Here is a 24,967-nt window from a genome sequence, read left to right on the forward strand (position 1 = left end):
ATGTTTTTTGAAGCAGTAATTTCAAAGAGATCCTAATTGCCTAATTTCTGCTCTTCCAGTCTGTAATCCCACTCGCTACTTGAAACATGCCCTTTCTGTGAATAAATTCTGGTCATTTTTCATTCCATCCCTTCCCAATGCCCACTCAGGACCTCCTTGCCAAGTTTTCAGTCACATTTCATTCATGAAAGGGCTGATACTTAATTCAAATGGACTTTTTCAATTGAACACAGTCGCTTAGTTCAGGTGGTCTGGGTGGTGGGACAAGGTGACGTGTGCCAAATCCCACCCCAAAATGGAATTCACATGTGGCTGCCATAACGTGCAGACAGTAAAAGCTCTCTCTAAGCCTAAAAGTACAGCCTTTCAGACACTCAGTATGCCCAAGACTGCATTTTACCTCTGAAGGGGTAAAGTGAACCCTCCCGTTCATTTTCACCCTCCACTGTAGTACTGCCCTGTGCTGGTTGAGAACAATTTCAATTCTTACCCTAGAAAGCCTTTAGGGATCCAGCCAGAGAAGGCTTTCCTAAGAGATAGCCAGGCCAGTTTCAACAGTTACACACAAATTCAAAGTTGCAAATTTTGATCCCTTCACCTGTACAAAACAGTTAAACCTGAAGCTTCATCAAGGACTCTCCATATCCCAGCAGGGCTGTGTGAATGAATTAAAACTTTGGGAAAAAGAACCACTAATACTTTGATAACTTAAATAGCTCAATGGATCCTGCATGAGGGAGGGTGCTACCATACCCTGTTGATGTAATTCCTGACAGCAGCAGCAACCTTTTAAGAGTAATAGCAACAGATACACTTTAAGAAACTCAAGAATAGAGTTGTGGCCTTAATAATTTCCTTTCAGGACATATTTTCTCTCATGAGCTCTGTTCCAGTGATCATTTTGGGAGGTTGCCTAAAGCTGAAGAAGAGAAGAGGTGCTGCTGCAGAATTCAACTTTAGACTTTGAGCTTTAATGAGTGTGACCTTCTCCCAAAACCTGCCAGGCTTGGCAGCTCTCTGAGAGTTCCTTTCCACATACCAACATCAAACAGTTTCTCCCTGCAACTCTGTCTCAGGAAGAAAATAGGATTTGAAGTGGTCACACACAGCACAAAAGGTGCTGGAAGAAATATTAGAGAGAAAAGAAAGCAGTGGTTGAGATAAGACTGTTCCCTTCATGAGTTCTCTCATTTTCTGTTGGATGAAAAACTTATCTTTCTTCTGAACACCAACATGCACACACCATAAACTTGTGATTGCTTATGAATTTACATGTATACAACTTGGGTTTCTCAACATTACTAAATCTTCCCAGTGAGAAAGCCTAGAGCATCTGTACTACATACCAAAAGACTATTCATTCCCATTAAGAATTCACTGGTTTTTTGCCTCCAGATGTGTTTTAAGCTGCTGTGGAGCCTCAGAATTCAACAGATTAATGTGCTCTAAATGTCATTTGATAAAGGGCACTGCTGCCAATGGTTCATTCACACTGCACAGATTTAATTACCTAAATGAAGTATCCTCCAAGAAAAGCACATTGCTTTTGGTTAGGAGGTTTTTTTGCAATTGTATTTTTAGGTTGTTTTTTGTTTGTTTGGTTGTGTTTTTTTTAAATAAAACTCCATTCCAGTTTATTTTTTTTTCCTTTCTAATTGAAATTAATTTCCCTAGATGTTTTATTTTAGAAAACACCTGGAACAGGGCTATTATTTCAAAGAAGCAATTATGAAATTGGAAATATAACTATGATACTTATTTCTTTAATTACAGCTATAAATAGGGACTATAGCGCAGAAATTGCTTACAGGCGTCTTCCTGGATTGTGCTGGAAGAAAACTGCAGAATCTGCTGCTCATCTAATTCCAAGGAGATACAAACTAAGATGAAATAAAGAGGTAGCTACATCTACTACTGAGTTCTGCCCGAAATTTTGGCCTAACCTTTCCCTGTCATAGCCCTGCTAGTGCAACCAGAGCAGAAATTGTGGGGGTTTTAGCAAATTATTGAAATCAAAAAACAATATTGCAGCTCTGACTGCAGAAAGCAGGACTTCTCTGATCCTGGTGTAAGCAGAGCAGGATTAAATCACAATAACAGCCCATATCCTTTGCCAGAAGTCTTAGTCATTTTCCTTTTTGAGCTGGGAAAGTTAATCCTGTGTTGAAATGTCTACAGATAAAACAGAAGCAGCACCAGTTGATAGAGAGAAGTTAGCAAATTCAAGGAAATTGACAGTGGAGGTTTTTAAGAGTAGGGAGAATGAGACGGTCTTGGGAATAAAGTGGTTACATGGGACCAGAGTATCTCTCAGGGCTTCTCCCAACCCTATGGCACTAATAAAGCCTGTGCTTTAGGGCACCCACACCAACATAGCCCACTGCAAGGCAGAGAGATGGCAGCAACACCAACAACCAGAACAAAATGCAGTTATTCACCATTCCTGTTCAGAGCACTTCATTATTTTAGCTGGCCACACTGACAGCTATAATTAGGCACTCTTAGCACAGCATGATACCTTTCAGAAATCAAGGCACTCCCCCACACTCCCCACTGCCCTGAGAGCCATGTCAAGGGGCAACTTCCACAAGTGCTGCTTGCTGACCCCTCCCTGACACGACTTGATCATTCTCTGTTATTGATCTCAGCTCTTTTTTCCATGCGTGGCTCCCAAGCCACCTGCCAGGTAATAAAAATCTGCATCAAAATGCACAGCACACAAGGTGCTGCGAGCCAGAAGCAACATTTGTCTTACAGACCTGGAAACCTGACAGTGTCGATAGGGGCCAGTTATCACAGTGTTGTTTGATCTTTCTGCTGAGGTTGTAAATAACTTCCATGGGTAGCCAAATGGGAATAAAAATGGACGATCTGCCACGGTAACTATAAAAACAAGGTGCTGCTGTGTCAGTGGCAGCAGACATAGTTAAGCAAGATAAGCAGCCCCTGCTGCCTTCAGAGCTCTAAACACTCCCTGAGTTCCAAAGGGAAGGTATAGGATGATGTGTTTTTCTTGCACCACCATTAATTATGTCTTTTGCTGCATAGCTGTCCATCAAGTGCTGTGCTCAGATACAAGCCCAACACAAGCATCTCTAAATGGCTCAATGAAGCCTGTAAGGATACTGGACATTTCAATACCAGTCTCACACAGGAAAATTTTGTATCCCTTTGCTCTCCAAAGGAGCTCCAAACCCTATACAACAGCTGAAACAAATGTACCCACTGAGTGAGGTTAGCAGTATTTTTGTTTGGAGATTTGCCTCTTTTCTCACTCCCTTCTTCCACCACAATGTGAAACTTCAAAATATGCCTTGTGTGGTTAAATAAGATATATCTGAGTTACACATTGCTTCCTAAAAGCCTATTGTGCCAGGTTTACATTGAAAAGTCAATGTAGCAACCCAGCATACTACTAGAGGCAATGAAGACCTAGAGCTAATGCCACATGCTTTGCCAAAGAGATGAAGGTTACAGACCTTATTCTGTCTCAAAACTTTTCCATTCCCATTTCAGCTCTCCAGCCCTGAATGAGGACTTAAAACAACCCACAAGAGCAATAAAACTGGAGACAAGTTAGGCAAGTAACGGAGGGGGGTGGGGGGGCAAAAGGAATAAAAGCATACTGACAACAGTGTTCTCCTCAGATTTAAGCAGGTCTCAGGTGTGGGGTGTGGAAATTAAAACAAATCATCAGCAACAATGAAATAAATCATGCTTCCAAAACTTATTCTCTTAGGTCCAACTGGACCAAGCAATCTCTGAGCAAAATCAGAACTCCAAATACATGACGTTAATAATTTAAAAATCTTTCCTGTAACTGTGCCTGCCTCGTCACTTGGTGTTCATTAAACATTGTTCAATGTTCACTGAGAGGATGATGCTTTCTTAATTTGCTGAAGTTTTCTAAATTACAAAAAGTACCAATCTGTTATTGCTGTTATCACAGAGTAGAAGATATCTCGGGACATCTTTGGCTCCATTTTCCTACCTTGGAAGGCTCTAGCACGTTTCAGTGATGAGCTCTAACTTCCCACGTAGAAAAATTTTCCTTTTGTCTCTTTATTTTCAGCAAGACACATTGAAATTAAGCCTAGAAAATGCTCATACTGTTATGGCAAATATATTGGCTTTCTTGGCAAAGTGAAAATGCAAATACAAGGCTTTCATTTCACCTCAAAAGGACAGGTACTGATAGTGATTGAAGTCTGTCTTAGTGAATGAGGCTTTTGAAGGCACACAGCAAATGAATCAGTGCTTTCACTCTATTTTTTTGCATAATAACAGTCCCTTTCCAATAACACCAAACTGAGGTATGGGTGCAAGAGGGGGGTTGGGGACCAAACTCTTATTTCATCTCCAAGGCGGATGATACTTCAACAATTACATTGAAATTGCTAGCAACATTGCTGCAGCCAGGGAATCTATGGGTTTTTTCCTTATTAAATAATTCAAACCTACAATAGTTTTTTCCCTGCTGTCACAATCCAGCCTCTTTTATAAACATTAAACATATCTAACATATTTAAGAGTTAACACGTAAATATTATACACTAAAAACTGCTGCTTGAAAATAATGTTTCCATCCAGTTGTTCAAGGCCTTATACCAGAAGATTTTTTTTTATTCATCTTTTTCTCTCAGATGTGTATATAGTGCATATGTAAATAGATTATAATATATTTTTAATATACAGGACAAAACTTAGACCTTTTGATTTTTAAAAAAATAGAAAAAAATGGAAGCAGACATAAAGAAAAATCTAACTTACTGTTTTACTAGAGCACAGAATAATTTGACATAGGCTAAGAATTTTTTATAACTGCTCATCTATGCCATTCTTCAGTCTTAATGACATACAAAGATAACCTTCCAAACTTGTTCCCACATTATTTAAGCTTTTCTAGGTTTTTCTCTTTCTCTCTAAATTATTACTATACAGATATAAATGAATTTGCAGCACTAGAGCTAAGGAGCCAGTTCTTCTCTCCTTTATACCAAGTAAAATGAGGAATAACTCCAATGAGAACACCTCTAAAATTGAGCTAAATTGTACCAAACACATTCCTAGTCTCGAGGCAACATTTTTCTCTTGAAAAACAATAAACCCCCCAAACTTATCTAACAATTTCAAACGGGTAGTTTATGAGATCTGGCACTTTGGGGGCTGGAGGAAATATTATTTTAATGAATTGAATTTATGGAAGCACTTAGGTTGGATCATTACTCTCAGAGCTATAATGCTTAACTTGAAATAGTGACTTAAAGCTAGATTTTCTCCTAAAAAGCAGGATTTTTCTCCTGAATGTAGCTGCCTCCTTTTAAAGTTACAACCCAAGAGATTTCACTCAATTGCAACCTTTCTCTGGAAGAAGTTAAACTCCTTAAGCACTTTCTTTGTCAAGTGAAAGCTGTCACGTGCCTTAACATGTTCTTCCAAGCCTGCCCAGGACACTAGTGGCACCCAGTTCTGGCCTGATGCAAACCCAGACTGGAGCAAGAGCAGCTACAAGAGGCTGCACCCATGGCTCTTCTTTCTGGGGTCCCTCTTTAGGGAGAAGGGATTCAAAACTGTGAGCACTCCTGCCACCCTTTTTGAGGGAAGGCATGCACTGGTTTGACTCTCAGTGCAGCAATGCTGTGCAGGAAGGAAGAAGAGTGGCAAGTGCAGCACAGCTCTGAGATTGGAGAGGACAATTCCTCAGTCAAGAGGGCCAGGATTCAAGTCTCTGCCCTGCCCTTCCACAGAAGCTGCTATAAGATACATTTTTTCGACATTCTGTGGTAGTTGCATCCAAATTTGGTTGTGCCCTTGAAGCATCCCTCCCGCTGATAAGCGTTACAGCACAGGTGGAGGGCTCTCCATCCAGTACCAAGGGTCAGCAGAGGGAAAGAACCACCTCACCTTCTCATCCAGATTTGTTGTTTACATGCAGCAAAAGAGTTTTTTCCAGTTCATACTCTAGTGCAGCACTCCAAGTTGCAACAAGCTTTTAAATGAATAAAACCCTGGGGATAAGGGAGGATTCCAGAACACAGACTAAAATACCATGGAGATGAACTAAAGCAATTTGCCATTTTAATTCCTTTTGTTTTCCCCTCTCACAATCTGCCCCCTACAGAAGATTATCATGATCTTCTTACATAAGTTAAACAAAGTAGCATAGGCCATTGCAGTATCATCCAAGACCTATAACTTGTCTATTATCTACAAATTCTTCAAACATAGATTTTAGTAACTGCACCTTCAAGCAAGTACAACACGCATACTACTCCCCATCACATTGCTGTTTTACCAGAAGTCCTTTGGTTGGATAAGCTCTACTATCCATTGTGTTAGAAATTGTTCCCTGACATTATTAATGCCAAAGAGAGAATTTTCCAGTTTTCCTTACCTTTTCCCTTCTGAGCGGTTTTGATGGCTCATACTATCAACGCTGATTAGCAACACAAAAATACATTATGCTGACACTTGCATTCAAAGTGGACCCCTAAAGAATACAAAGGTATTACTTCACATACAGCTACAGTCTAAGACAGCTCCCATGCTGCAGTCACTCCAGTAATATTGTATTACATCCAGCTGAGACGCACAGCCAAGCCAATATTAGCAGATTTACTCAGCCACTTACTTGTGCATGGACACACACATACAAAGTTTTTCCAACTTCGTTTTTAATAACAGCTTTTCCATTTCAGGCATTTTGCAAAACCATTAAGCCTTTTCCTCTAAAGTGACATTTCTGACACCAGCTGACAAGAAGCAAGAAAAATTAAAGCTGCTGTTCCATCCTCAATCTGATGCATTGTGGTTGGGATGATCCACTGACTAAGATAACTGCATCTGCAGGTTTGCCATGTGTCTTGCAGCTTTAGGCAGAAAGCAGTGAACTCTAGGTACAAGGGCTTATTTTGAAACTGATGTGTGGGAATGCAGAAGTTATCCTTTTGTCATCTGTTTCAGAGAATTCATTTTTGTTACCTATATAGTCAGAAGGAGGTCCAAAAGGTAAAGCTGTGCATTGCCAGCCAGCAATGCTGTGCATCATTTTGAGACTGCCAGACTTATGGCATTAGTGCAGCTTATGCAACCTCTTAGTTTGTGACAAAACCTCCAAGTTAATTACACAAACATCTCTTTTTTTGTCTTTGTTAATTTTTCAAAGCCTATCCTAATAGTGTTTAATAATGAAAACCAAGGGGACTAAGTTTTCTGTCTTTTGTATAATTTGGTTCCCCTAAATTTGCTAATTCTGCTGAATTCTTCCAGTAACTGCCTCACTATTTACCACACAGCAGAGGTCTGATACCTTCCCTACAGAGACAAGTAGCTTTGCCTTCTCCTTCGGGCTCTTCTTGCTCCTCCAAATTATTCTGATTGATATAGACCTCAATCCATGCTAATTATGCAGAGCTTCTCTTATAAAGTGCAGTTCCCATGGCAACAGCATTGGGTAAACAGGTGCATGGAAAGCTGTGATATATTAAACGACAGCTACCCTCTGCCTCTGCGATGTAGATTGCCATTCCCAGGGTTTATTTATAGCAGGTAGTAATTAGTCCATGTGAATCTCATTTCATTGAGAAGGAAAAAAATAAAAAGTGCGCAGAATTATTAGCAAGACTCCTAATTATCCTCATACCATGGATTCTGAAAGTTTTTCGCCATCAGGTAACACAAACATGGAATTGTTGAATTATCATTTGTGTGGAAATGTCAATATTAGAAACGCTGCTCCAGTGCCTGACAAACACCTTGAATTCTCCCCCCACAGAGCTGCAACTTGCATTAATGTTGCCATAGTGCAGCTGGAGCAACAAAATATAGACATTGCTCTGTCAAAAAAAGAAGTTGGCTTTTCTTGGCAGGCTTTTGCACTTTGCACTGAGGTAACTGGGAATGAAGAGTATGGTACAGGCCTTCAAACCCTTTGCCAGGAATGACCAAGCAGGTTTCAGCTCTGATACCAGCTCTCTCTGTGACCTGAAGCAAGTCTCTCAACCTCTCCTTCTCTGCTCTGACTCCTATAATGCCTCGTTTTTGGGAATAAAAACAAATGGTCTGAAAACACTTCAAAGATGAAAAATTGGATATTATGCTGCAAAGTAGGATAGGCTTTGCATTTAAAAAAAAACCAGCATGTAGTAGATTCATCTCTGTCTAGTTCAGCCTTCTGTTTCAGAGCTCCTTGAGTAACATAGGTAAGCTTAGGAAGCCAAAACTAAACTGGTCAGAGCTGTGATTCGTATTGCAATGCAATATTTGTACTTTATGGATTTCTTGGATCTTGGCTATGTCTCAGTTTTCACTTCTTATTTTTCTTTTTCATGCCTATGTGAATGATCACGGTTGGCAGACAACATTCCAGATTTTAAAAAAGACAATGATAGAAAATGAACATTTGATCATCCAAATAGCCTTCCCAAAAAAATCAATACATATCTTAGATGAAAGAGTACAGTTTTTAGTTTAAGGCTGAGAAGGTGAAGAAAAGATGCCCAGTTGCTCTTACAGATACCACTAGGAATATTTTTACAGAAAAATCTTTCAGTCATGATTACTGCAAAAACCTACTTATTTTTCCACTGCTCTTAGTTTTTTTTCTAAAAAAAAGCAGCAGGAAAATTAAATGACCAGCAGATATGGGTCAGATCATTCGCAGACAGTACAGCCTGAGCTACTCATCAAGTCTCAAGGCATTCTCGAACCATCAGATAAACAGGACTACAGATGACAACAACTAGCAGATGGAAGGCACTGAGAATGCTTTCCACAGCCCTCCAGTCCTAAGTGAAAACTTAGGGAGTACAACAGCCTGGAAGTGTCTGGACCTGGTGAGCATTCCACTTGTAAACACAAGCTCTGGAAAGCCAATAGCCCAGGGTCAATGAACCAACATCCCTTGCAGCAAGACTTGCCTGTGCTATAGATGGTTTGCCACAACAGCACAGCATTACAGGGGCCATGGGGTCTGAATTTGTCATAGTTTAGAGGACTTTTTCCTGACTTGGATGGAGTCACTGCCTATTATCCTTTGAAGTTAAGCGGCTCTGGCGTTGGAGACATTGCATATTGTTTCAGGAATCATTCAAAGCAACCTAAGTCAAGATTTAACTTGACCTATAGACCAAAGCAGCACTTTGTTCTTGCTTTATCAGATTCAGGTTAGAGTGTCACAGCCAGCAGCTAAACTTGTAATTCTAAGAGAAAGCAAAAATCATGATAGGGTAGCAATTATTCATTTTCTGAACAGACCCAGTTACATCAGAGTATGAAAAATGAAAGCTGCATAGTTATGCACCTAACCTGCTGGGAAATCCTCCCATGATAAAATTCTTCTCAGGAATATAAATATTTCACAGAAATGGGTTACACATGTTTTGAAACCCACTATAAATCAGTTTGGTCTGATTCAGTTCCCTGCCCAATTCAGGGGACAAGCACTGCATGCTGCACCCTTGCAGAAGGCCCTACGAAGCTTCATTAGGAGGTGATGTTGGCAAGTATGGGGCAGTAGAGAAGATATAAATTTGGCTTTTGAGAGGCTTAATTGCCTCTTCCTGACTCTCATGCTAATTACTACATATTAGACCACCATTCTATCAGATTTTATGTATATATTTATTGAAATTCATGAGCTGTGTATCCAACTTTAATCTAAAAAACAGGAACTCAGAACAATGCAGGTGAATTAATTATTCTTGCAAACCAGAGTAATTTTTGCAGCAATGTCTGGCTTTCCAGCTGCTATGGGGTCTCTGCATCATTCTCTAACAGATACTGCACCACAAGACCAGGGACAGCTGGAGAACAGGACACGCAGCCACAGCTGCTGTTTACACCCAGGGTGCATCAGGGACTCAGAGCAGGCTGCAGACACCTTTTATACATGACTTGCATCAGTTAAATTTCTGCTAAAGTGGAAAATTGCAGCTGGAAACTCCAAGCAGACTTCAGCCTTATTTTACTATCTGAGCAGGAAAGAGAAGGTTGAGCATCTCACTAGCCTCCCAGATCTTCTGGTTCAAAAGCCCAACACAGACCAATTTTTTTTTTTTTAAGTGTTCTCTGCCTCAAGAGCCTAACTCAAGTTCTACGTCTGAACTCTCCCTGTTTTCCCAAATCTTTTCTTTTCCAGGGGTCTGTGGCAGAACACAGAAGCCAGCTTAGCATTGAAAGCCCACACCTACTGGATATTAACATGTAACATTTTAAGTTTTATCAGTTCCAGCTATATCCCCTCACTCATCCTTCTAAACTGCCTCTTCCACCATCAAGCCCATTGATAACTTCCAGCAAGGAGGAGGAGAGGCTACTGGTAGCTTCCAAAAATACGGCAGCACGTGCTTGGTCCTTGAACTGAGCTGTATGGAGATATGAGCTATCCAAAAGCACTCTTTCTGATAATCTTTCCTGGGTGCTCCCTCCTCTTATGCCTATTACACTTCACAATGTAGTCTGGTTTCCAGTCAGGCTGCAGCCTCTCCCAGCTGGACCCATCTCTTACAGTGTGTTTGTACAGATCAACCTCAGTACAAGTTACAGTTAATAATAATGGATACTTCAGCCCTCGTGGAGCTATGGTGATCTGAGGACATAAGAAAGACAAAGTTTGAATGCAAAGAGAAAATACTTTATTTTGTTGTTCTTTTTTTCTTCCAAGACTGAGAGACTAGGAGAAATGGAAAAAGCAGACAATTCGTTGTATGCCCAGGAGTTTGCCTACTTTCTCCATCCCATACTAGTAGTTAGCTTAATAAAAGATTGTACTTGCTTTGCCTAATAATTATGTCTAATGTCAAGAGAGTTAAAGTCTCAGTTAAACTCTATTTGAGCAGGATTTTAAATTAAAGCATGCAAACTTAGCAGTCTTTACTGTGAGAGATCCCTTGTGTGCTTAAAAGAGTGTGGACTGCATGGGTCACTGCTAGAAATCGTTTTGAAATAGCTACTGGATTTTTTCCTGGCAAAGCTGGAAATACTAAAAAGCCATGGATAGCTTCCACTAAGTCATTGTCTTTCCACATCAAGAAAATCAAGTTCTTCACTTTGAATGCCTTTCCAAGGTCTCCACTCTAAGGAAACATCAAGTTGGTCTAACCTAAGGAGATTATAATGACCCCTTACAGCAAATTCACATTCTGCTCATGATTTATATGTTGCCTTTTTGTAGGTCATGTCATGTTTCTGTATCCAGAGGACAGCAGGAAAACTCTCTTTTCCACTTATCCTGATTCCAAAAGTCTGACTGCTCTTAGAAACACTTCCACAAAAACAATGCTGGATCAAAAATTGTCACAGACTGATTGACATACTGACAAAAAAAGACGTAGTAATGAAAAAAATTGAACTACTACAATAATCCATCACCTAGGTGCCAGTGTATGGCTGTAAAGTAATCAGCTGGAATAGAGCTCAAACTCAACACTTAGATCTTCCAGTCTGTGGAAAATTTGTTATAACCATCCAGGAAACCTCTGGAGAGGTAAGGGAGAATTAGGAGTCTTACCAATGGCATTGACATAACACAAGAAACTGTGTTCGTGAAAAAAAATTCAGTCTACCAGTATTATTGTCTATACAATTAATTTTCTAGCTTATTTCGTGCTAGCTTCATCATTCAGTCAAGCCTGCAAAGAGTTTCTGTCCACCTCCCCCAGTACATTTAGAAAAAAAATTCATTTTAGTTCTGTCCTTCCCCCAATCTCAGGAGGAAACTTCTCCTTTATTCAGTGAGCACCTTATTTTGTTTTGGTAATTCCCACTTCATGGCCTTTGTCAAAACTGTCTTTTTGTCTGGGAAAAAGCATACCAGGACGTATCTGGGGCCAGGCACTAGTGACACTTAGGTGACCGTGGAGTTTGTTGTCAAACTAGACCTGTCTGTCAACCCCCAGATCAGGTCTGGTACCACAGCAATGCTCTGTTAGAGCTTCAAAGCAAACAGCAAACCTTTGGGTGAGGGGGACAGAGGTAGCACCAAACACAGACACTGAATATATGCAGAGACAGCAGGAAAGTTGCCTATCTAAAATGCTTTATCAGTTTACAGGCTTATTTTCTGATCAGATTCATCCTTCTCCTGCCTTCCAGATCACTGCAAAGCATAGCTGGCTGTGCTGTTGTTGCAGGGTTCCTGGGGTCTGGAGGCAGCTCTGGTTGAAAAGGATAGATGCTCCTCAGGAGGATATTTGCCCCACTTGGAAATTCTTACCCAAATATTATTTAGGTGCCGTGAACTCTGAACCACCTAATCTATGCTAGTTCAGACAAAGAATAGGGAGAGAAAAGATGACCAATTCAAATTTCAATACAGTATTTGCAACCACTAGGACCTGCTGGTCTTAGGTATCAAGCCTAAAAGAAACAACTAACAGAAAAACTAAGAGCACAAAAAATACCTCAGGAGCTATAATTATCAAAAGGTGAAAGATTAAATATCCTGAAAATTTATGAAGTGAGAGACTGTATTTACCTTTTTTTTTAATGTTGACAGACCAAATACTTCAAGAGAAGAGCTGAGAATTCTTGTGCGATTTAGGCCCATCATGTTAATTATAATTGGTCTGTCAAAGATGTAAAAATGCCTAAGTGATAGGTTTTGAAACAACAGCAACAGGAGGCAACTAAGCATAATTCTGCAAAGCTGAGAAAACCAGCTCTAATAAAAGGGAAGCTGTTTACTCCATAAAATCAGTTCCAGTCCCCAGAGCTCCCACTTGAGCTCAGCACTGTATGTGAGATGGAGAGGCAATAGCCTCCAATCGAAAAATATTTCCAGTTTTTCAAGCACTTTCCATATCAATGTCCAGAAAATACAGGGATACCTTCTCTCCATTATTCAAACAAATTTATCAAAGAGGAGCATATTCTTTAAATACGCCCATAATTTTAAGTGTATTCAAACTCCAGCACTAACTCTTTTTCACTCTGTATTTTAGATAAAACCTCTATAAATCAGGAATTACAGTAGTATGGTGAAAGCAAAAACACTATAGCAATATTATAATAATCCCTTAAACAAGAATCATAAAGCTAAGGAAATTGCAATTTAAGTTTAAATTGAAAAGAAATTCAGGCAAAATGTGATGCATGGAAATTTTTTATTAAGTCACACAATACAATTTCTTCCTCTTTGAAAGGTATAATGATACCATTCAGAGTGATGTATATTTAAAGTACCACTAATTTTCAAAACACCTGAGACCTGAAGGGATTGCTTGTTGGGAAAGCCTTTATGTGAGATGAGAAATGCTGCTTTTTTATTATTATTATTATTCCTTATGCAACTAGTCAAAACTAAAGCTTCAAATATTTTCCAGCTGTCAGTTCCTGGGATATTTGACTATTTGGGTCTGTTTCACATTTGACTGCATCTGGTTTTTCTGCATTTTGAGTGTTTTGTTCTGGATTTTACAGTCTCCTAAAGGCATTTATTGGCATTCAACACCAACATTAACTACTAGTTTACTGCTTTTATAAAACAAAGCTTTCTTGTACGTGCTTTCCTTTCCTCACCAGAAGAGCATGAGATGACATCTTTCCATCCAAGGGGCGTGATCCCCACAGCCCAGGGCAGCAGCCCACAGTTAGCCAAATTGCATCCACAACTGCACACAGGACAGAGCAGCAGCCCCAGCAGCACCCAAACCAACTCACCCAAGCCCAGCAGATAAAGAAGGGGTGCTCCTCCTCCCCCTGCCACAGCAATGACCTGTGAATTCTGTGTTTAAAGACAACAGGAGCAAAGTGCAGCATTGAGCTCTCATTAATACACAAGTGAGTGTGGATCCCTTGCTTGTGCATTACATCCATTTTGCCAGCATCCCCGAGCCACGCAGACGAGAGCCTGCAGAGAGTGCACAGGATGGCTGGGATCACTTGAGGGACAGATATTGGCTGCCGTGTGGCACTGACTGTCCACAGTGACCCATTTTTAATTCATTTTAGCTCATGAACCACTTGATTTATTCCTTCACTCCATGGAAACACAGTTCTACACTCAGCCAGTATTGTACACTCTCACATCTTTCATATGCAACAAGAAATAGTTCAAAACTCAGCCTTAACAGCAGAGTCACGACTGGCTGCTGCCTCACTTCACCGCAGAGAAAATCCACCCAAGTGCCTTTCAAACCCAAACTTCTCTAGCTTGCAGTAATTACCTGTTCCCCCTCAGTTTTGACCTCACCCAAAACAGTTCCCCTTACCCATAGGACATTCATTTTTCACATTATCCTGTTCAGTTGGATATATTTTACATGCTGCTACTGCTGCTTAGTCTCATCTTCTGTTACCACTCATCTCCCCCTCCCTATTTTTTTCTTTTTAGGTCTTTGTCATGTTGCCAGCATTAAGGAAATATTTTGGATAGAGAATAAATTCAGGCACTGGCCTGTGCTAACATGTACCTTGTCAAGACAAAACTATCAGAACTGCTCCTCTGGGGGTAAATTTGGTTCCTTAATCCTCATTCTTTCATCAGTTTTTCTCAGTATACACTCCTCCAGGGAGCAGCTTCAAGCAAGCACAGGAAAATAACTGGCTCAAATAATGCCTTCAATTCCTTGGAATTTCAGTTGTTGAGAAATAAATAAAACCTGAAATAACCAACAGGGGGAAACCTGTTCTTACTTGCCCTACTCTTTTTTTGGGACCTCTGTTCGAACAGCCCAGAAATGTAGATGCAAATTCTTTTCAGAAGTGTGTTGATTTCCATTAAATCTACTTAGTAGCTTTTCCAGATGAATCTTCCACAGAGAACGAACTTGGAGAACAAGCATTTCCATTTACTTCCTCACCTCATTAAATAATGTGGGACTGTTGGCTGACACCCACATACAGATCTGCTGCTGAGCCAGTTTCTCCAGGCTGTTCTGCATATCGAGGCTACTGTCACACATTACCAAATGCTTTCCACTCATCTAGATTTTTTTCCAATCACTGACACTGAAGAGGGAGAAGAGTATCCTAAATTGACCTTTTCCCTAATTTGAGAGTCGCTCACTTAAGTAGCCAACCCCCTACACAGCCCAAGAAGACTTTTTACATAGAGTAGTAAAAACAAATGTTCATGTCCTCATCCCTCTGCATACCAAGTATTCTCCCTGAAATGAGACCTTGAATCTATCTACAATCTTAAAGCATCTCTAATACCCTCAAACAGGAATACTTCCTAGAGGAAAACAGGTTTCTTAAAAGTTTTCCTCTACCCCAGTTATCTCAGGTACCTTGTTTATCTAATAGCCGGATACTACAGAAACAGTATCTTCTTTCCCTAAAAACATTCCACATCCTCTTCCTTGTCCTATGTTTCCTTCTTTTCATCTTCTCAGAGGTGCAACAGACAAAAAAATTAAGTCAGTAGTAAGTTTTCCCAAAAAGGCAGCTTTGCAGCTTTGGTTAAGCCAGAATTGTTTCTAAATTCAAAACTTGAATATTTTTGTAGTACCATGCCATTTTCTCCAATAGTCAGAGAAAACTCCTAGAGGTGTGGGAGTCATGTTGGAGCCTCTGTCCTGACCTTAGGATCCATGTCTGTCTCTGTCCCCAGCCATATCCTGCTACAGTGCCTGATCAGCCTTGATCAGCCAAATACAGTGTGTGCGTGCACCAGTCACCTGTCAGGCAGATATCCCTTTCCTCTCTCAGTCTATTTTCATATATTCTGCCTGAATAGGGATGGTATCACCAGGAGGAAAAATCCCTTGCTCATTCAAATCATGTTTTGCACAGAAAAGTGCTGGTTTGTTTGGAGCAATGATGTCAAACCAGTTTGGCTTATTTTCTTTTTTACAGGATATTTAAAATTTAAGGAGTTAAAATTATTTAGTTCATGTTATGATGTAATTGGAACATTTTAGATGGAAACAATCCATATTAATAAGCATAATCTCATATTCCTAATGAGGGAAATTAACAGTTTAGGCTATTGTTCCCTCTCATACTATAATGGAGAGCTTTACACCAGCAATGGACTGTCTGGAACAATACACAGCTAGAGCCTCCGAGGACATCTGTTTGCAGACTTTACATAGTTTTGGGGGATGCAGATTTTACGAAAAATGAGCAAGCCTCTATGTTTGCAGATACTTTGATTTGAAATTGATACTTACTGTTTTACTAGAGTCAAGTGGGCCTAAAAAAGGTCTATTCAGTTAATATTAAAAAGAAGTAAGCACATTAACAAGCCCATTTTCCTAAAGTTCAGAACTGGAAAAAGATTCAGTTTATGTTGTGTAAATCTCCAGCTAGAAATTAAAATATCTAGACTTGGTTTAATTACATCTTAATGTGATCCCCAATAGGACTCAGTAACCTATAGGGTTTAATAACCTCAGCTCATTTAATGTCCTTTCATTACATTAGTGTGACAAACCAAGAGCTAGGTTTAAGAACCTAAAACTGTATGCTTCCTCCTGGGTTTTCCCATATGTTCACCATCTTTAGCTCAGGCTCCCAGGATACTCATGCCAAGTCTTATAACATGTTCCTAGCAGAACAGGAAAAATATCTTCCACTCTAATTTATATATCTAGTCTTTGTAGAGGAGGGGAAAAATTAATTTAATACTACAAAGCAGTACTCCAGGTATCTATAAAGATTCAGCCTTATCTCTGGAAGAAAAACTAATCAGAGCTCCTCATCTGGCTTCAACAATAGGTCAGAAAGCGTGATAGAGCCCACACCTGAGGCTGTGAGTTGTTTTGTGATATGAATAGCTGCCTAAATACAGATCAGATCCAAATCTGACACTAAATAATCATGCAGTAGAAAGACTTTTTGGCAGAAGAATCACAGAATAAACTAGACTGGAAAAGGCCTTCAGAGATCACATGACCCGACCCCCGCTCCAAACAGAGATAATTTGATCTAAGTTTACAGCAAAAGGCCCATTTGACCAAAAACTGGTACAGCACACCTCCACTCCCTTCCTATAGGTTATGTAAACTCAGAAGTTTTAGTTTTCACACGTCACTTTTAGGGCAAGTACAGCATTTTTGAACACATAGGGACTCCACACCCAAAACAATGAACTCTGTCTGGGCTTGCAGAGGAGCCCGGCCCTTTGGAAGGGCAGAGCTTGAGCCTCATCAGAGAAGGCAGCCTGGTGGAGGAACCACTCTCCACTGACACAAAAGGTGGGATGCATATCACCAAACTTCAGGGTCTACAGAGCTGATGACTGTAACAGCCACCTACTATCCCTCTAAAATCAGTGGAAAGAAATAAGCCTCTCAGGCATGGTTTATCTGACCTATTTAAGTGCTGCTTTAGGAAAGCAGGAATTACACTCCAGGATCCATTGACTGTCCTGATTTGATCTCCACTGACTGTAAAGGAAACTCGGTTGTAGGCAGATGAATCCTAGCCTGTAACTGCTTTTACTCACTGCACACTTTGTAAGCTAGAAATAATGTGCATATGTGAACAAAGCAAGGCCAGATTGTCATTTTCAAAGCAAGTACTAGGAAAGGGAGGCTGGAAAGGGATGGGAACAGCTAAAGCATTTTTCTACAGGAAAAAAAAAATATGTATGTATGTATGTAAGTATGTATGTATGTATGTATGTATGTATGTATGTATATATATATAGCCCTGTCCAAAAGACTATCTAAAGAAACAAATATTTCTCAGAGATTCTTCCAAGTGCAATTTCTGCATCATCAAGCATCTGCCCCCTTCAGCAACAAGCACAAATACAGATTGAGATTCCACTAGCTCTGCCACTCTTGGGAATTAACCAAGTTCCCTCTGCTTTTGCCCTACCCAATACTTTCAGGAAAAATGCAGCAACATGTGCTCCTTAATTGTTTTGCTATAATGCATTAAAAGTAAACTGAATTCTTATGGGCTAGAAATAGTGTGCCTAGGAGGGCCTTTTCTCCATGAATTGATATCACTCAGTACAAGCCTCTAAGTCCCAGTGTGGCTGTGCTCACTCAGAGGTGTAGCTGTTTTCATGTACCACTATGGAAGAATCCTGATAGAGTTTCTAAACTGTACTAAATCACAAACTGTTAGAAACAACCAGACCAAGATTCTTTTGATTCCCACCTACTAAACACTGAAAACCAGTGCCAAATTAGTGAAACAACCCAGAAATTAATGTAATGCACCAAGTGCTAACATACAGTTATTGTCAGGTGATGGTTTTTCCCCTGATCTTTTTAACTGTACCTGTAAAAATAACCATAAGGACTTTTTCAAAGTTCAAGGCCTGAAGAAACATTAGAATTGACCAGCTTCTCCATTGGGAAATCAAAAAAGCACGCAATTTTTTTTTTCTTGTAGGAAACCTCAACGTTAGGAGGAGGCTGACTCAGAATGGCACAGAGGGTATTCCCTAAGCAAAAGCTTCTGACATACAGGAGCTGTTGTTATGCCTGGTAAGGCTGTGAACAAAGGAAACTGATAATCCCAGGTATTATCAACATACAGAATGCTTATACCTAACTACATAACACAGCTACTAATGCAATGCTCTGTTTAGGACCACAAAGGCAAGGTTACCAAAAACATCTAGTGCTGAACAGCCCCCTAACCTTAAGGCTAAAACCTGGGAATTTAAGACTCATTCCTTACTCTAATAAAATGAAAGTAAAAAACTCCAGGCCCAGACACCTCAGAGCTGATACAGGTTTAATTAAAACTGGAATTTAACATCTCAGACATATACTGAATTTAACAAAATCACAGGTAAAATACACGTATCTGTGAATCTACCAAAAGAAGTTTCTACTTAAAATTACTCTGCCCCATGCCATAAGCCAAAAAAAGACAAACCTCTGATTGTGGAAAGCCCCAGATGAGAAACAAATATTTTTGGGTGCTACTGAGCTCATTTATGTATATAAACCTGGTCAGATACACTGCTGAATTATTACCATATCTTGTAAGAAAGGAATTCCTCAGCTGTGCAAAAATGAAGTACCACTTAGGCTAACAAATGAACATTTATATGTGCAGCAATAACATGTGATTTATGCTGTTGTCAAGTTCTCTTTAATTCAGGAGAACCTGATAACCTCATCACTTCTTGCTGCTGTGACAACAATCCTTATACACTAAGCCAAATAGCATCTGCTAGTGGGGGAAAAAAAGTAGTCACACCATTCCTTAAAGATGTAGTTTATATATTCCCTACCAGATCTGATTTCAAGTAGTCTAAATTTTAAAGAGGAGCTGTTTTGTGTTTCAATTAAGAAACAATTTGAGTCAAATGATCAATACACTTGCTCCTGAGGAATTACATTCTCAGCACACGCTTTTTAATGTATCCACAAATTGCATTTTGTGCTCTGTGATAAGTTGTTGTGTGCATCTAGTGGGTAGCTCTGTGCCCATGCCCTTGTGGGAAATCACAAACACCATCTCTAGCACGCTTGGGAGCACTGCACACAGGCAAATGTCCCTACAAAACATCTTCGTGTTTATATGCCATTATGACAACTCATTACACCTCATGGTTTTTCAGCCTAATCTCTTGTCCTCTCCTCTTTATCCATACTGAGGGCATAATAGTCCTTACATTATTATTTTAAAGTAGATAATAAATGAATCCGTTTAGGATTCCTACAGGTTCTTTTTTTGTACGTGAGCAGTAAATACCCTCTTAAACCTCCCTAAAAGAGCAGAATGGTACAAGGGTGAGAACAGGGATAACTTTTGAGGATGACAAGACACATCTTTTACTTAGGCATCAAGTACATTACAACATAATTTAGGCCTCTCTCTTTAATGGCTCTATGTGTAAACAAACAGTAGCCAAATACAATTCAAAAGTTATATCAGCCTTTAGAAAGCCTGTCTTAAAGGTTTTGTTAATTTCTATAGCCTACATAAGAGTATTTAAAATGCAAGAAGCATATGACTCTAAACATAAGTATACAATGGCTTAATTCAACACAAAGCAGACCAGGTAGTTGTCATTATTGCAGTTGTAAGAGCAATTAACCTTATAGGACAATGACATTTTACGTGTCTATAAACTGGTAATAAAGCTGTTTCAACATCAAGCGCCCATATAAGACTTCAGTAAAGTTTTATTTTCTGAAGGTACTTTATGCTTAACCATGCTGCATTTCTGGAAGTAGGGGCAAAAGTTAACTAGGCAACTTAATCTGTTTTTAAAAACCAAGAAATAAAATCAAAGTTTTTGTTAAAAATAATTACTGTTCTGAAATTGTGATCTTTGATATCTATTGTTCACCTTGCTCCTACTAAGACAAACTCTCCTACAATCTTTTTGTGGATATTCTTAGTACAACATTAACAACAGAGATTCCAAATTGTGTATTTTAGCATCACATGCAAGCATACAATACCTCCTCTGTGGTGGCCAGTGGCACAAGAAACAGAGAGGGCTCTTGGTAAGACAGTCTCTGGTGCCAAAGACTTATCGGTTATGGTGAGGGAAAGGAGCCTCTCCCAGGATGCCTTGTTTGGTTGTGGTAATGTGCCCCAGCTCTGCTTCCGCAGCTGGCTCCTGGTGTTAGCCACACCCCTGTGCTTAGGCTCCAGCTGTAACGTGTTGGGGGTCATTTGCCTCTAGAACCCTTCACAAGCTGTAGCAATAAACTGCTTTCTGTGGAACTCTATGCAAGGACCCTTCTCAACTCCTTGCCGTCGGCTTAATATTACTGAAGCCATCCCTGCATCTGTCCACTCATGAGCCACAGAACCGTAGGGGACTCAGTAATACTCCTCTATTAATTTTCTCAATATTTGTGATGTTTTTAATAAAAAAAGACCAGGTTACCTTTTTCTGTAACTGTATCTAATAACCACACATGACTGCAGCTTATGCCCTGGGAAGCCACCAGCCTCAGGTTTCTTTCCTACACAGTCATGTTTAGGGCAGGCCCAAGCATGGGTTTCTTTCCTGAAAGGTTCCTTGCAAACATTCCAATCTTTCATTCCAAAATGAATTCCTCTTTATCAAATATTGGCATTTCCAGGCAAAGTTTCTGTGGCTCCCATCTCCACCTCAAAAGCATCTTGCTTCTCCCAGTTCAGACTCAACAGACTGGTGCAAGCAAAAGGCCACAGAACCTATACAGAGCAGATTCATTCTCAGTTGTCCATGACCCAGACACACCAAGTCTGTTGTTCTTCAAACAGCCAGGTGCTCTGTGGGACTTGCCAGGATGCACAGACTTCATTAAAACATCCAAAGTCTACTCACAAGTTACGAAATCTGTGCCTTTCAAATTTCCCCACCACTCAGAATAGTTTTGCAAGTCCTAAGCATTAAGGACTTGTATTTTTCATTTCCTTCTGACCTCCTTATCTTGTACGTTTACAAGGACACTTTGAACTATCATCAACAAAACGAGATAAGAGGCTTATGGCATTACTGGTACCTAGGGCACCCCTCTCAGGTGACAGGGCATTTTGCTGAAGTTAGTTAAATTAGACCATGAAAAGGCAGTTAGGAGGACATATTTTGCCCGGTTAAATATATGCAGATTCACAAACCCTTTTTACCTGAGAGGACCCTGAGGCTAAATGGGAGTTTACGCAGTTTTCCTTTTGATTCTGCGCATACCTCATTATAGAGAAATGAGCAGGGCATTGATGAAGAGCTGTGCTGGTTTTGAGTGATGACTTCAGGGATCCCAGTCTCTCCCCACTCCCTCTCTTCATAGCAGCATTGTCAAGTTTAATTTAATCCACTTTAAAACTATAAGAACAACTCTTTCTTTTAGTAGAGCATAACAAGGGTGTCCCTTTCAAGGACCGCACTGGGCTCATAGTTCAACCATTAATGGGAGATCAAAAGATACGTGCTGAAAATTAACCAGAACAAACCTTTTCATTATGGGTGGCCACATACAATTACAAATGTTTTGGAAACAAATTATTGACTTGCTTGGAAATACATATACAAGAATTACAAGGTATTACTACTGTTTGGTCAACTAATAGAGCCTATTGAGAATATTTATCCTGATTCCACATGAATTTCCCCTTCCCTGAAGAATTTGTGTGCATTACACTAACACTAATCAGGGCTGTTCTGTGGTCAACAATACAAAGCTGTTTGACAATAATAAGCTGTAAAGCACAAAGAGAATTTTCCCTGCATCCGTTGTATTGGTAGAACTGTATTTTTCTGGCTCTGAAGGCTGAATCTCTTTGGATAGTTCAGAAAGATAATATACTACATTTTTCAGTCATAAACCTTTGGTCAACAGGGGAGAAAAGAAAATAGAATTAGGAGAAAGAATCCATCACTCTTTTGCAATATAGCTGTGTAAGTCACTCATAGCAAATAGTCCAGCACAGAACATGGAAACTAATTTCATGCTACCTATCCATGTGATACTTTCAAGACAGGCAGACCTGCTGTGGGCCTGCTGTGTACAGCCTAACAAACTTTTGCTTTGATACAACTTTAACTTTGTGACGGCCTTTATCTGCACCAGGGCTTCGCAAATAAACACACTTGTTACCAGCTGAGCAAACACCTGCACACACACAAAGAGAAGAAAGGCAGTCCTGATCCAGAGAGAAAGCTTCAAGAATTTGGCCATTAAATTTGCAGCTCACAGTCAGAGTCCAGCACTGAAACTTCCTGTCCAGTGCAAACATCTTCCCTGAGGAAAGCACACCAAGGACAGATGGGATATCTACCATCAGTCAATAGCACACTCTTAAAAGGGGGATACGGATGAAAATGCTCAAAATTTAAGTACCTCCCTAAAGTCATAAGTATCTAAGCAATTAACAGCCCAAAACTCTTTTGAAATTTCTTCTTTCTCTCATCCACTCTTATATGGACAATGAGCCTACTCTTCTTCCCTGAAGATGGTGGAGACCCATGCATGTAACGAAGCAACATCTTTAATTTTCACAGGAAATGGTAAGTCTGAATTCACTGGCCTTAGCTTACCAACACTCACAACGCTTCTCCCATTTTCCACAATGATTTTAAATACGGTCAGAGAGGAGTCTGTAGGACTACCTGAGGTGAAGTGTGTAGTAATATAGGTCATTGTGTTTTCATTGGGGCTGAAATAAAGACCAGCTTATCACCCACTGTACCTTGTAAAATATTTTTCAAATTCAGTTTGTGGCATTTCAGAGTATTTCACATTCTTCACCCAACAGATGTTCTAGTTGAAGTTCTTTTTGATTCAAGTTTAATTAGAATCCTGCCCCAGAAAAATTGCCCTTTATACATGCTGATACACCCATAGGCCACATACTTCTCAACTTTCCTTTCTGAGAAAAAAAAAAAAAAGAGAAAAAACATTTTCGTAAATTCCGAAGGAAAAGCAACATATGCACGTGAAAACCACACTGAGACATAAAACACAAAAAAACTTCACATTTAAGAGTGCAACCACAACTGCACATTTAGGTCAGTATTTTCAGTGGTGGCTAATAGCTGTTCTCTTGATTAATCCAAGTTTGTACTAGTCACCTGCAAGTTTGGGTAGTGTCATTTTGATTTGGAAAACATGTCTAGATTGTTTGGCTGCCCAGTGAAATTATATTCAATGCACCACTATTTTCAGAGGAAAAACAATCGTACCCTGATGACACATTTGATCTTTGAAGTTATTTACCAGGGAAAGCAAATGTCTTGTCTTGTTACCAAGTAAAAACTGTCCTAATACTTCTCCATTATCTTTATCCTCGAGGTTTTATAGCAACCTGAAGTACTAAACAAACATCTGCATGCAATTCTCCTGTATTGCCTCTTCTATGATCCTTTGCTGCTTGCTAGCTGCAGACTTAGCCACAGTGCACTTCATCTACTTTGCCCCGGTGCTACTGATTACATGGAAGTTAAGGACTCATATTTTTAATAACTTGGGATTTAAAGGCCATTTGGGGTCTGAGTTTTATTTACAGCAGCTGCCTGCCCTTTACTAACTGGTTATCTAATACAAGTGTCGTGTAAGGTACTATCCAGAGCTATGACTGTGTTTTGAAGAGACTACCTAATATGTGGACTTCACTTAGGACATTTATTGTCCTACTACCTGACAGCAAGTTTGATTTGAAGATAATGCAGTAGGAAAAGCTTTAATCACAAAAATAAAGTATACAAACAGTTCTGGGCCTTTTCGTTTTGTTTTCACAATGGATATACCTCTCTTAGAACCTATATCTCATCACCTTCTGGAAGCAAACAAATGCAGGCACCAAGGGAGATCAGATTTTTTCAATTGTAAACTAGACAAAGATGCACAGAGAACACTCTTGTACAAAAGCAAACAAATAAGCAAAGGGCAAAGACCACAGATTTCAATAACAAAGTTTATGTGATCTGTGTGTCCTCTCCATGAACTCTGTGCAGTAGTGGGCGTGCTTGTGTGCGTTTTCCAGAGCCCAGGAAGCATCAGTCAGAAGAAGGTCATGGGCCCAAACTCTGACAGCCACATGGCATAGAAAGCACACAGCCCAAACGCCAAGACTGGGACTCTTCCTCAGGCATAAACGACCCAGCAATCTGAGTGCTAGCAACCACTGGGGTCCTATCAAAATAAATTATCCAGCATAGGCACAGCCTGGAAAACAAACCAGGTATTTACATCTGTGATCAGAACAGCAGCCAGAAATGTCTTTCTATATAAAGAGCACATCACATGACTTTCAAATGTCATAGTTCTCCTTTTCAGAGGAGAACCTGAACTAATCAAATCTCCATTCCTGTTTGTTCTTTGACACAGATTTCATTTCATTAGTTGACCAAGGCTTCCTGATGTCAAATATTAATTAAATCTTCCACTCTTTACCCACCTGTTGCACCAGAGTTTTCAACAGATCTTCCTCAGGGCCTCACAAAGGCCAGAATCCACCTCTGAACAGAAGCTATACAACTTATGAAAAGGGGGATGTTATTCTTTGTACATGCCATATCTGAACTGCATCCTCTGGGAATGGTCACAAGGCTGACCTGCTCCCTTGAGTCACAATCTTATTAAAAACACAAAACAGGAAAAGGCTGAAA

The 24,967-nt window shown here is 39.9% G+C and overlaps 1 protein-coding gene across 2 annotated transcripts in view; it reads right to left on the bottom strand.

Annotated features, from left to right (window-relative positions):
* Nucleotides 1–20,437, bottom strand: part of ARPP21 (cAMP regulated phosphoprotein 21) — a 654,082-nt gene extending 633,645 nt beyond the window's left edge. For both annotated transcript variants that reach the window (XM_069007670.1, XM_069007667.1), the window contains exon 1: nucleotides 20,328–20,437. The gene's annotated coding sequence lies outside the window, so the exon portion shown is untranslated. The remainder of the gene's footprint in view (nucleotides 1–20,327) is intronic.
* Between the last annotated feature and the right edge of the window lie 4,530 nt (nucleotides 20,438–24,967).

Source organism: Aphelocoma coerulescens, chromosome 2, assembly GCF_041296385.1.
Source record: "Aphelocoma coerulescens isolate FSJ_1873_10779 chromosome 2, UR_Acoe_1.0, whole genome shotgun sequence".
Taxonomy (NCBI): Eukaryota; Metazoa; Chordata; class Aves; order Passeriformes; family Corvidae; genus Aphelocoma; species Aphelocoma coerulescens.